Genomic DNA, 14,847 nt, shown 5'->3' with positions numbered 1-14,847 from the left:
TGAATGTACTTAGTGCCACTCTACACTCAAAAATGGTTATGACGGTAAATTTTGTTATGTGTATTTTACTACAATATTTTTTAACATTTTAAATTAGAAAATTAAAAAATAATAAAATGTTAAAATCTCTAGCATCAGCATCTCTGTGAAAACCTTCCCCCCTCCCAGCTCTTACTTACTATGAGCTTCTATTGCACATAGTATCTAATTAAAATTAGGTTTTCCCCTCTAGACTGAGAACTCTTTGAAAGACAAGATGACAAGATCGTATCCTTTTCATCTTGATCCTGTGTGGCTGTCACAAGGACAGTTCATAACTGTCTTTCATGATGCATAGTAGGATGTTCCTTCCCTATTGTCAATTTCTTTGGCCGATGACTCAATGTGCATTTGCCATGGAGTCTTTCCCCTCTACCAGACAGTGGCCAATGCATCATCGTGGATCCCTGATGAGGACTAGAGGACAGAGAACAACCCCCAGTGCACATTAGGAAAAGCAAGAAATAAACCTTTTTGTTTTACGCCACTGGGACTTTAAAATTATTTGTTACCACAGCTTAACCTTACCTACCCTGACTGGTAAATTCCTGACACTTAGTTCAGTGCTCATGACATGTCAATTACTTGAAAAGGTGTCTTTTTAATAAATGGCTAATGGAATTAGTAAATTAATGAGTAATAATAAACTATCCCTACAAAATAAAATAAAGTATATAGAATTTAAATCAAATGTGCAGCAGCAGCGTTTGATGAAACCACTTTGTTATTAAAGATTAACTCATTTTAAACTGAATTTGTGACCACATTGACAACCAAGGTAATAGAATGAGGAATAATTTCCAGCCCTTTATGTAATTATTTAATAACAATAATAATAGCTCGACATATTGAATTCTTGTAACTGTTAGAGATTGTCCTATGAGCTTCACATGTCTCATTTTATTTAATAATTGCAACCATTTTTACAAATTGCAAAGCTGAGAACTAGGAAAGTTAACTACCTTTCTGAGACCACTCAGCTAGCAATTGGCAGAGCCAGGATTTACACCAGGTCTATCACTTTCAAAAGTTGGGCCTGTATCTAGAGCACAGGAAATTCTTGTTTTTTCCCAAAGCCCAGGAAATTTCTCCTTTAGTCCTATAAATGAGAAGAAGAGAAAAAAAAACAAGTGAAATCAACAACAAGAAAATATCATTCATCCATTGTGTGTAGGGGGGTGGGGGGTGGTGTGTGTGTGTGTGTGTGTGTGTGTGTTGTGGTGTGTGTGTGTGTGTGTGTGTGGTGTGGTGTGTGTGCGTGTGTGTGTGTGTGTGGTGTGTGTGTGGTATGTGGTGTGTACACAGCACTCTGTGCCATCCCTGCCATCAAGGGACAGCACTGAGTAAGGCATAGAAGAGGCTGACATCACTAGCTTCTGAGCCTGTTAGGCCCCGGCACCCAGGTACAGGGGGGATGCTAGTACTTGAAGGAGAATTTAAAGCTTTTGTTTAGATCAGACAAAGCTTCACAAAAACTTTAAAAGAGATTCTAAGTTAATATCTAAACGTGACAGCAAAAGCTCTGGAATCTGCCCAAAATATTGTCCCCGGGTAGAGAAGGGAGAGTTTCGTGTGTACATACAACAAAAAAGGAGTATGAGAAGCTAAAAGTATTTTGTGATATCTACCCCTCCAAGCCCAGCTGTTACATAAATATTTTGCCATATTTTCCCCAGATCCTTCTTTTGAATAAATGAAACTTTGTAGATACGGAAGCCTCCCTTCCTGACACCATTTACCTTCCTCCCTCCCCAGAGCGACCCTAGTCCTGAAGTTGGCATGTGTCACTCCTGCCCGTGTTTTTATATTCTCACAGTGTAATTATGTATTTGAAAACAGATGTGGTATTTGTTTGAAATCTTGGCATGCTTGTAACTATAATTTTATGGTATAGTTTGGCTTTTTATTTTAATAAAATAACAGAAGTAAAGGGACTTTTCAAAATTCCCTCTCTATGCTTATGTCTCATTGGTCATAAATGAAACCCTGCAGCTCATGACATGATAATACAGAGGCGCTCAGCCTGAGTAAGCAGCTGTACTAAATTTAACAAACCAAAGCAAGGTGGTGTGCGGGGAGAGGGGGAAATCAGAGTGCAGATACAGAAGGCATCCAGAAGAGGGCGGTGTCACCTAATAAAAAGAGCGCCCATGCCTGGTGGCTGCTTGGATAATTAAGCATAGACCTCTAACGGAATTTGGAAGTGCTAGCGGGTAAAATTAGAAAACGCAAGCCTGATCATGTGAATTATTTGTCCAAGGTCCAAAGTGAGTTAATGTTTACTACTTCTGCCCACCCAGCTCAGCACTCTGGGAGGTCTGCAAGCAGCCCTGCAAATGATGCAGCAGACACAAGAAATCAGATTGGTCTAAGTCAGATCATGCATGACACTTGTACTTCTTCATTTCATTTTTATTGAATTTATTGGGGTGGCACTGGTTAACAAATTGATACAGGTTTCAGGTGCACACTTCCACAACACATCATCCGTTTGGTGTGTTGTGTGCTCACCACCTCAAGTCAAGTCTCTTTCCATCACCATTTATCCCCCCTATACCCTCCTCCAGCTCCCCTCACCTACACCCCCAGGCAATCACCGCACTGTTGTCCATGTCCCTGAGTTTTTCTTATGATCCCTAGTGCCAGTTTTAAGCCTTCATCATATTCAACTGAGCGCTTCATTCACCAAGATGATATTAGGGCTTGAGGAAAGAACCAAAGAGAAGATTTTGCAGGAGAAAAAAATGGCGGAGGCTTAGACGGACATGTTGGTCCTTCGTCCCGGAGCAGATAGGGGCGAGCAGCTGAAACGGGTAACAACCAGCCCGATCAAGCTGGGGAGGTTCAGCTGAGAGACAGTCTGCAGCCAGGAAAGACAGAGAACTCCTGAAAAATGCGGATGGTTAGAGATTGAGGCTGAAACTTCCCCCTGGGCGCCAGCGCAGCGGCGAGACCGCGCCATCTTGGGAAGCGGTTACCTACCAGCATCCAGAGATCGGCTACTAACCCAGCGGCTACTAACCCGGAGGCGGCGACTTGCGGGCGGCGCGACTGCGGGAGCCCAGAGGAGGCCTGCGCCCCTCCACGGAGGGGCGGACACTCCTGGGCGGCCAGCAGAGGCACAGCGACCACGCCATCTTGGGAAACAGAGCTGCTTGAGACTAGGATCCTGGCCTCAGCACCACCCAGTCTGATCTCAGACGCATACCAGGACCCTGCAGCCACTGGGGACAGAGACCTGTGACCACAGCTACAGACCTGCAGACACGGAAAGTTCGGAGATCCCTGCAGCAGATCCGTGAGTAGCAGAGCCCATCCCCCCTTCCCCCAGGATCGCGGGCAGTGCCAGAGTAACTAACTGATAGACCTACCCCTTGCCGGGGCCTCAGCGCTGCAGAAACTTTGGCCTGAAAGTGCGCGAGCACCTTAGAACTGATCCTATGCGCACTTCGGGCTTCAGAGCCCTGGGCTGGGAGCAAAAACGCGCACAGCACCAGGAACTAATCCTGTGCGCACTGCTGGCATCAGAGCCCTGGGCTGGGAGCAAAAACGCGCACAGCACCAGGAACTAATCCTGTGCGCACTGCTGGCATCAGAGCCCTGGGCTGGGAGCAAAAATGCGCACAGCACCAGGAACTAATCCTGTGCGCACTGCTGGCATCAGAGCCCTGGGCTGGGAGCAAAAACGCGCACAGCACCAGGAACTAATCCTGCGCGCACTGCTGGCATCAGAGCCCTGGGCTGGGAGCAATCGCGCGAACGGGAGTTTGTCCGCCTAGCACAGGCCCAGAAACCCCGTTTCTCAGGGCAGGAGGCAGCACCAAGCACCAGTGACTTGACTGTGTTTCTTATCACCTGCGCCTGAGATCCTGATTTCCTGTGCTTTCATACTAAGAGCCAGTGAATCCAATTCCTGGTACAAGGGCACACAGGGACCCTGATTCTCAAGGTGAGGTTGCGCGAAGCAACAGAGACTCTGATACTGAACTCTTGGGGAACTCTGACTCCTGGCGCAAGCTAGGGGGCTCTGCTCTGGTGCTAAACACGCGTCAGGGGGGCCTCTATTTCAGCACAGTGCAGGCAGGGTCCCTAATTCTAAGGGCACGCGCGAGGCCACATTGAGTGTTGGCAACACTGACACAGAGCGAGCCTGGTTCCCACCAACCAACAACAACCACACATCTTAGTGTCAGAGCTCTTCAGTGACACTAGGGTGGTGGGAGCCTCCCACTGCGCACGGCCCAGGCCCACGCAACTCAACCTTTGAACCATCAGGAGATAATCAGAATGAAGAGACGACACAATACCCAGAGGAAAGACAATGAAGAATCACCAAGAAAGGAAATTAATGAAGCTGAAGCGTGCAACATGACAGAAAAAGAATTCAGAATGATGGTTGTACAATTCATTCACCGGATGGATGAGAAAATCAACAACCTATGCAAGAATCAGGAAGAAATGAAAAGTGATATAGCTACAATCAAAAACACCATGGAAAGTTTCAACAGCAGACTAGAAGAAGCAGAAGACCGAATTAGTGAGTTAGAAGATAAGGCAGAGAAACAAGCTCAATCTGAACAGCAACTGGAGAAAAGAATTAAAAAACAGGAGGAGAGCCTAAGGGAGCTTCAGGACAACATGAAACGAAGTAACATACGCATAATAGGGCTGCAAGAAGGACAAGAAGAGCAGCAAGGATTAGAAAATCTATTTGAAGAAATAATGACAGAAAACTTCCCAGATATGGGGAAGAAAAAAGTTACACAAATACAGAGAGTCCCAGGCAAGATGAACCCCAAAAGACCGACACCAAGACACGTCATAATAACGATGGCAAATGTACAAGACAAAGAGAGAATCTTAAAGGCTGCAAGAGAGAAACAGAGAGTTACCTACAAAGGGTCCCCCATCAGATTATCAAACGATTTCTCAACAGAAACACATCAGGCCAGAAAAGAATGGACGGAAATCTACAAAGTGATGCAAAGCAAAGGACTGAATCCAAGAATACTCTATCCAGCAAGGCTATCATTCAAAATTGAAGGGGAAATAAGAAGCTTCACAGACAAAAAAAGGCTAAGGGTGTTCATCACCACCAAGCCAGCAATGCAAGAAATGCTAAAGGGACTGGTGTAAAAAGAAGAAATAAAAAGCCCAGAAAGAAAGCAGCCACAAAAAAATAGAAATGGCTACAAACAAGTACCTTTCAATAATAACTTTAAATGTAAATGGACTAAATGGTCCAATCAAAAGATATCGAGTGGCTGAATGGATAAAAAAACATGACCCATACATTTGCTGTCTACAAGAGACCCACCTCATTAGAAGGGACTCACACAGACTGAAAGTGAAGGGATGGAAAAATATCTTTCAGGCAAATGGAAATGGAAAAAAAGCTGGGGTAGCAATACTTATATCCGACAAAATAGACCTCAAAGTGAAGGCCATAACCAGAGATAAGGAAGGCCACTTCATAATACTAAAGGGATCAATACAACAAGAGGATATAACCCTGATAAACATATATGCACCCAATGCAGGAGCACCCACATACATAAGAAAACTCCTGGAAGGTATCAGGGGAGAGATCGACAACAATACAATCATAGTAGGGGACTTTAATACACCACTAACATCACTGGATAAATCCGCTAGACAAAAACTCAGCAAAGAAACAGCAATCCTAAATGACTCACTAGATCAGATGGACTTAATTGACATCTTCAGAACACTTCACCCCACAGCTGCGGAATATACATTCCTCTCAGGTGCTCATGGGACATATTCAAAAATAGACCACATATTGGGTCACAAGCAAAGTCTCCACAAATTCAAGAAGATTGAAATCATAAAAAGCATCTTCTCAGACCACGATAGCATAATGTTAGAAATAAACCACAATAAAAACAACCCAAAATACTCAAACACTTGGAAGCTGAATAGCATGTTATTAAATATTGATTGGGTTACCGATGACATCAAAGAAGAAATTAAAAACATCCTGGACACTAATGACAATGAAAACACAACAATCCAAAACCTCTGGGACACAATGAAAGCAGTCCTGAGAGGGAAGTTTATAGCTCTACAGGCCTACCTCAAAAAACAAGAAAAAATGGTAGTTAATCATCTAACTCTACAACTCAAAGAATTAGAAAGAGAGCAACAAGAAAAGCCCAGAGTGAGCAGAAGGAAGGAGATAATAAAGATTAGAGCAGAAATCAATGAAATAGAGACCAAAAAAACAATACAGAAAATCAATGAAACCAAGAGCTGGTTCTTTGAAAGGATAAACAAGATTGACAAACCCCTAGCCAGGCTCACCAAGAAGCAAAGAGAGAGGTCCCAAATAAACCAAATCAGAAATGATAGAGGCGAAATAACAACAGACCCCAAAGAAATACAAATGATTGTTAAACAATACTACGGACAACTCTACTCCAACAAACTAGACAACCTGGAGGAAATAGACAAATTCCTAGAAAAATACAACATTCCAAAACTCAATCAGGAAGAATCTAAAAATCTCAATAGGCCAATAACGATGGAAGAAATTGAAGCAGTCATCAAAAAGCTTCCAGCAAACAAAAGCCCAGGACCAGACGGCTTCTCAGGGGAGTTTTACCAAACTTTTAAGGAAGAACTGAAACCTATCCTCCTCAGATTACTACAAAAAGTCCAAGAGGATGGAACACTTCCAAACACATTTTATGAAGCTAGCATCACCCTAATACCAAAACCAGGTAAAGACAACACAATGAAAGAGAATTACAGGCCAATATCCCTCATGAACATAGATGCCAAAATCCTCAACAAAATCTTAGCAAATCGGATCCAGCAGTACATCAGAAGGATCATACACCATGACCAAGTAGGATTTATCCCAGGGATGCAAGGATGGTACAACATCCGTAAATCAATAAACGTGATACATCACATAAACAAATTGAAAGAAAAAAACCACATGGTCATATCAATTGATGCAGAAAAAGCATTTGACAAAATCCAACACCCATTTTTGATAAAAACTCTCAGCAAGGTGGGAATAGAAGGATCATACCTCAACATAATAAAAGCCATATATGACAGGCCCACAGCCAACATCATACTCAATGGACAAAAACTAACACCATTTCCCCTAAGAACAGGAACAAGACAGGGATGTCCACTCTCTCCACTCCTGTTCAACATAGTCCTGGAAGTATTAGCCATTGCAATTAGACAAGAAGAAGAAATAAAAGGCATCCAAATTGGAAAAGAGGAAGTAAAACTGTCCTTATTTGCAGATGACATGATATTATACATACAGAACCCTAGAGACTCCATCAAAAAACTACTAGACTTAATACATGAATTTGGCAATGTAGCAGGATACAAAATTAACCCCAAGAAATCTGAGGCATTTCTATATACCAATAGTGAACTTTCAGAAAGAGAGATTATAAAAACAATCCCATTTACCATCGCACCCCAAAAATTAAGATACCTAGGAATAAACTTAACTAAAGAGGTAAAAGACCTCTACTCAGAAAACTATAGGACATTGAAAAAAGAGATAGAGGAAGACATAAACAGATGGAAGAACATACCATGTTCTTGGATTGGTAGAATCAACATCATTAAAATGTCCATATTACCCAAAGCAATCTATACATTCAACGCACTTCCCATTAAAATACCAATGGCCTTCTTCAAGGATCTAGAACGAACTCTCCAAAAATTCATCTGGAATAAAAAAAGACCCCGAATAGCTGCAGCAATCCTGAGAAAGAACAAAGTAGGTGGGATCTCAATGCCAGATATCAAGCTGTATTACAAAGCCACTGTTCTCAAAACTGCCTGGTACTGGCACAAGAACAGACATATAGATCAGTGGAATAGAATAGAGAGTCCAGAAATTAGCCCGAACCAATATGCTCAATTAATTTTTGACAAAGGAGGCATGAACATACAATGGAGCCAAGATAGTCTCTTCAATAAATGGTGTTGGGAAAATTGGACAGATATATGCAAGAAAATGAAACTAGACCACCAACTTACACCATACACAAGAATAAACTCAAAATGGATAAAGGACTTAAATGTACGACAGGAAACCATAAAAATTCTAGAAGAATACAAAGGCAGCAAAATCTCAGACATATGCCAAAACAATTTCTTCACTGATACAGCTCCTAGGGCAGTTGAAACTAAAGAGAAACTGAACAAATGGGACTACATCAAAATAAAAAGCTTCTGCACAGCAAAAGAAACCATCAACAAAACAACAAGAAAACCCACCTCGTGGGAAAACATATTTGCCAACGTCATATCTGATAAGGGCTTAATCTCCAAAATTTATAGGGAACTCATACAACTTAACAAAAAGAAGATAAACAATCCAATCAAAAAATGGGCCAAGGATCTAAATAGACACCTTTCAAAAGAGGACATTCAGAAAGCCAAGAGACATATGAAAACATGCTCAAAGTCACTAATCATCCGAGAGATGCAAATCAAAACAACAATGAGGTACCATCTCACACCTGTCAGAATGGCCATCATCAACAAATCAACAAACGACAAGTGCTGGAGAGGATGTGGAAAAAAAGGAACACTTGTGCACTGCTGGTGGGAATGCAGACTGGTGCAGCCACTATGGAAGGCAGTATGGAGGTTCCTCAAAAAATTGGAAATGGAACTCCCATTTGACCCTGTGATCCCACTTCTAGGAATATATCCCAAGAAACCAGAAACACCAATCAGAAAGGATATATGCACCCCGATGTTCATAGCAGCACAATTCACCATAGCTAAGATCTGGAAACAGCCTAAGTGCCCATCAGTAGATGAATGGATTAGAAAGCTGTGGTACATCTACACGATGGAATACTATGCTGCTGTAAAAAAGAAGGAACTCCTACCATTTGCAACAGCATGGATGGAACTGGAGAGCATTATGCTAAGTGAAATAAGCCAGTCAATGAAGGAAAAATACCACATGATCTCACTCATTCATGGATAATAAAGACCATTACAAACTTTTGAACAATAATAGATACAGAGGCAGAGCTGCCTCAAACTGATTGTCAAACTGCAGTGGGAAGGCCAGGGAGGGTTGGGGGGGAGGAGGGAGGGGATTAAGAGATCAACCGAAGGACTTGTATGCATCCATATAACCATAACTAATGGACATAAGACACTGGGGGGTAAGGGAGGGCAGGGGTCTGTCAAGGGCGGGGGGGAAAAAAGGACACTTATGTAATACACTTTGTAATACTTTCAGCGAAAAATTAAAAAAAAAAAAAAAGATTTTGCAAAGTGATCAATTTATAAAATCATGCTGAAGCAGGGGTATTTTTAACACCTCCCCCTCAAAAAAAATTATTTCAAGTTCTAATTCTTTACATTTGTTCTAAGTATATGTTGATAATGTTTTGTGTGCAATTTTTAAGAACAATATCAAAAGTACCTTCTATTGACCACCTTCTTGGATAGAATTATTAGTCAGGTTAGGGTGATTTATGCTGAAGTCACACAGAACACCCAGCACTGCAGTATGGAACACTATGGAACAAGTGTCACCGAGTAGGCCCAGAGCCTATTTTTGTAAACGGTTTTATTGGAACAAGCCCGTTTGCTTACCTATCATCTATGGCTGCCTCTGAGCAGTGGAGTCATTGCCACAGAGACAAATGTTATCTGCACTTGGGCCCCATAGCCTGCAAAGACTAAAGTATTTACCACCTGTTCTTTTATAGAAAATTAGAGGCCCAGTGCACAAAATTCACGCACTTGAGGAGGGGTCCCTCAGCCCGGCCTGTGCCCTCTTGCAGTCTGAGAGCCCTTGGGGGATGTCCAACTGACGGCTTAGGCCTGCTCCCCGTGGGCCTAAGCCGTCAGTCAGACATCCTTAGCACGGCTGCGTAGGCAGGAGAGGCTCCCTCCACTGCCACTGCGCTCGCCGCTCCTGCATTAAGCATCTGCCCCCGGTTGGTCAGTGCATGTTATAGCGACCAGTTGTTCCACCTTTCGGTCTATTTGCATATAGGTGTTTGACAACTCAGGGAAATCACTGCTAAAGAGCAGTGAGTTCTTAGTGGTTGCAAACACTGTGTTATAGCCTTTTATTATGTAGGATGCTTGCTGGCCTTTCCTATAAAGCAATGCTCCCATAAACCTTCCTATAATGATGTACATGTCCTGTATCTACACTGTCCAGTACAGTAGCCACTAGCCACATATGACTATTGAGTCCTTGGAAGACATGTGACTCAGTGGTGCCATATTGGACAGCAAGTGAGGAACAGAATTTTTATGTTCATTTCAATTCGTTTCCATTGCAATGGCCATACCCAGTGGCCCCGTGGCTTCCCACAGTGCTGGGACGGTGTTGTTTGCAACAAGAGGCTGTAGGACAAATTTACTTGAGGGAAGTGGTTCATCGACCCCAGCTTTACAGCTAAGGAACTGAGATGTTGGTCTTTGTGACATCAGCAACAACTACCCTCTCCTGACCAATACTTTCCCACAACTCTCCACTTCCTTTAGAAAGACCACAGCTCAAGAGCTCTCCTGAGGAAGAAGCAGGAGAGCACGAGCTGCCATGGAAATTTGCATTTCATTTCTTTATCGTATATTCAGCCTTTTTCACCGGTATCAGAGTATCATTCAGAAATCCCTTGGCTGCGGTGAGAGAACATCTAACAGTGGCCTGAGCAATCTGGATATTTTCTTTTCTTTTCTTTTCTTTTTTTTTAACAATTTGTACAGTTTTCTACTCCTTTTCAGTGAGTTCTTAGTGGTTGCAAACACTGTGCTATAGTGTTCTTACTGCTCTGTAGCAGTGATTTCCCTGAGTTGTCAAACACCGTCTACACTCCTTCCTGATGTTTAGAAGTGATGTCCAAGTGTTTTCTAACTATTTGGTACAGTTTACTGCTCCTTTTCAGTGAATTCCATGTAGTTTCTTTTTCTTTCTTTTTTTAAAATGTTTATTATGTATATATATATTTTTTCTTTTTTAATTTTAAGAAAAAACAATTTTAAATATAATAATGTTATATGCAATAAACATTAACACTTCAAAAAAATGATCTTAAATATAATAATGTTACATGCAATAAACATTAATATCTCAAGAAGGAAAGATTTTAAGTATAATAATATTACCAAAACTGTACTAACATAGGATGATATCACAAAAATTGTAGAAAATATTAAAAATCTGCAAAAAACAGGGTTACTTCTATTATATTTTAAAACATTTGTTTTCCTCTGGCTCTATTTTTGTTCATCAGTTTATGTTGTTCATTATATTTCACAAATGAGTGAGATCATGAGATATTTATCTTTCTTTGACTGGCTTATTTCGTTTAGCATAATGCTCTCCAGGTCCATCCATGCTGTTGCAAATGGTAAGAGATCCTTCTTGTTTACAGCAGCGTAGTATTCCATTGTGTAGATGTACCACAGTTTTTTAATCCTCTCATCTGCTGATGGGCACTGAGGCTGTTTCCAAATCTTAGCTATTGTAAATGCTGCTGCTAAAGGCTATTTTCTCATGTAACAAGCCGTCTGGAAGCAGACAGCTCTCAGCATTGGCCCAACACTTCCACAGTGTGAAGCCTGTGTCTCATACTCTCTTGAACTTTCTCTCTTGATTGTGAAACAGTTGCTCACACATTTAAGGCAAAAAGAAGTGAGAATAGGAGTTTCACTCGACACATCAGAAAAGTAAGAGATTTCCCAGAAGACATTCTGGATGCAAGCCCTCATCTTACTGGTGTCTGAGGAGAGCCAGCACTGGGGCACGGGCTCACCAGAGCTCAAAAGCTGGTGAGGAAGCGGGAACACAGCGCTGCCCTGAGTGTCTTGGTCAGTAATGGATGTCACCTAGGCCTGGGCACACTGGCCCATGGAGGAGGGAATGGATTTGAGGTAGACCCTGAAGTTTCTCTCCATTATAGTTTGGCTTAGGGCCACAGTGATCTCTGGTGTCCGTTTTCCAGAATCTCATGACTAGGTTTGCATCTTTGTATCTAGTCCTTATTCAAGAATCATTTGTTGACTACCTGTCGAAGGTCAGGCATTGGGCCAGACGGCAGAAAGGGGCAGAAGCTAAGGCTGACATGCTGGCCCAGGATGCGCAGGGTCTCTGTAAAAGTACGAAGGGAAGGTTTTGTGAAATGACGATGCGTGTCAAATATGCCGCAGGTTTACATGTTTACTTAGCAGCCTCGGTACGTGTGACCTGCAAGTCCTTCTGGCGTGCTCTATTTTACTGCGCATCCATAAACACAGTTCTGCTGGGTGATTATTTTGACTATTTTTAAATCTCCTAGTAAATACAAATGTCAGTGAGTTCATGTGTAAGAAATGTGCTAGGGCTTTGTTATTTTTCTACCTAAATTCTCCATTCTGCTGGGGTGGCAGAAACTGTGTCTCAGTGAATTTGTGGTTCTCTGGGGTTGTGCCTGAGCGCAGGGAGGGGAAGGCACATTTTGAAAGAGGGGAATAGTCCTGTTATTGATGGCATCTGGACACACCAGCAACCATTTAGACCAGATCCCATCAGCCACCTGATAACTGAATATACATCCCTCTTCCCCAGCCTCGTGGTCCTTGGGGGACAATGCATGTGCAAGGGACTCTGGGAGGCTGCTAAGACCCCTCCCGGCTCCACAGTCAGTGTGGTCATTTCTGCTCTGAAGTCCTGCTGCCTCCATGGGTCCAGCAGGAGTACAGTGCCCTCCCCCATATCTCTGAATCCTACTGTTCAGACTATGCAAATGAAAACTGTCACCTGGAACTCGGGCAGGAGGGTGGGCACCGGGTCACTCCCTGTGAACCCACTTATGTCTGTGTTCTCAAGGCTTCCCTGTCTGTTCTGCTCTCTTGGAAACTCCCAGCCAGTTATCTGTTGCTGTGAGTATATATATATATATATATATATATATATATATATATATATATATTTCTATTTCTATTTCATATTTTGTCCTCAAGTATTTCCATCCTAAATCATTCACATTTCCCCAAACCAGAGCCATCCCCAAAGAGCCAGAATAAACTATGGGAGTGTGGGGAATGTACCCAGAAAGGAGAAAGAGGAGAAAACACCTACCTGTCGACCTGTCTCTCTCCTCCCCATGAGACCTGCCTCCCCACCAAAGCATCGTGCCCCTCCCTCCAGCTCCACCTGTACTTGTGAGATTCCGCTTCCCCTTGAAATGATCCTCCAACTTCATGTGAAAATAACTGATGTGAATATACACAATGAGTTGTGGGTGAAGCAGTTGAGGGGTAGATGGATTAATGAATTACGTCTTAAAGGATAAAGAGGTGGCAGATTGAGGAGCTGGAGGGAAGCTGCCAGAAATGACAGAGGACAGCCTCAGGCAGGCGACAAGTTGGCACTCGGCATATCATTATTTAAAGAATTGCGAGTATTCACATACATAGCGTCATCCTCATTTGCATCAGTTGTGTTCTGTCAAGTCTCAGCAAACACTGAATTAAAAGTTACTGAACCATTTATTGCTCGAGAGGGGAAATACAGGGTTAGGCTCCTGCAACCCTCTGGTCACATTTCCATCAGTCACTCAATACTTAACCTCTTTTGAACTGTGTTTCTGTTTAGAGACACATTATTTAAACTGTATTATTGACTCATGAACATTGAACATCTCAGTCCTCTTGCACTTGAGATCACTAGACAGCATGTCAGCACCACACATAAGGGCCATTTTAAACAGTGAAATCATCAACAAAAGGTACAAAGTGCAGAAAACATGGTACCAAATAACTTGTTTACAGTATGAGAGCTGAGACAAGCAGGCAGAGTGTCACCTGGGAACACATGGGGAACTCACCACTCTGCACGTGCCCATGCCCACCGTGACCACCCAGGCACCCCCAGTGTTGGTTTGGGGGTTACCGGTAACTTTTATAAAGCAGGCAAATTTGCAAATATGGAAACCAAAAACAAGGATTGACTAGAGCTGAAACAAAAGGATAGGTGCAAGTGTGTGCAATTGCTCTGGGATATGAAGCCAAAGGAGCCAGAAAACAGGCACCAAGGGCCTCATGTATCAAGCTACTGGCTACTCACCTGCCCTCTCTCAGGATGGGGCATGTGGAGGAAGCAGGCTGGGAGCAGTGAAGTGAGTCACTGACCCCGGAGAAGGGGTTCCCTGGCGTGGGGGACCTGCCACTGCAGCGGCTGGTAGGAGGCGCGATCTTGAGTTTACCCTGATCAATGCCATTCAGTCACACTCTGACTTCATCAAGAACCTAGGAGAGAGAAGGAAATAGCAAAGAAATAACACATATACTGTATATGGGGCCGTTAACAACTGGCAAGTTCTGCATTTCTGAAGGAAAACGCTGAGCCCAGCAGCACAAGCAGAAGTAGCAACAGCCCACTTGGGCGACAGTGTTAAACAGTTCACACTGGGGCAGTAAAACATTGGCAGCTGCCAGCGCGGGGCCGCTGGGAAGCCTGCCAGAGGACCAGAGAGGTTGTGACCCCACTGGTCCCTGTGGGCTGGGGCTGAAGGGGTTTCTGATGCCCTGTGGCTGTGGCCCCTTCCCAGATTCAAGCTTGGGGAAGCAAGAGGTACCCCTGTAAACCATCACAAGTCACTTAGCAACTTCTATGAGACTTTTTTGGAGTTTCCATTTGGCACCTGATGTCACAATAAATACATTTTAAATCACTTTAATTCCCAGACAAAGTTATCCTTCCTGGAAAACAACTGTTGAATGTGGTTATTTTCCCACAAGACTCTTATGTTTTAATTTGGAGCTAAAAAATAAAATGCCAAT

Source organism: Myotis yumanensis, unplaced genomic scaffold (genome assembly GCF_028538775.1).
Source record: "Myotis yumanensis isolate MYYU_CA2020_CCGP unplaced genomic scaffold, mMyoYum1.0.hap1 SCAF_6, whole genome shotgun sequence".
NCBI lineage: Eukaryota > Metazoa > Chordata > Mammalia > Chiroptera > Vespertilionidae > Myotis > Myotis yumanensis.
This window is presented reverse-complemented; position numbering follows the sequence as displayed.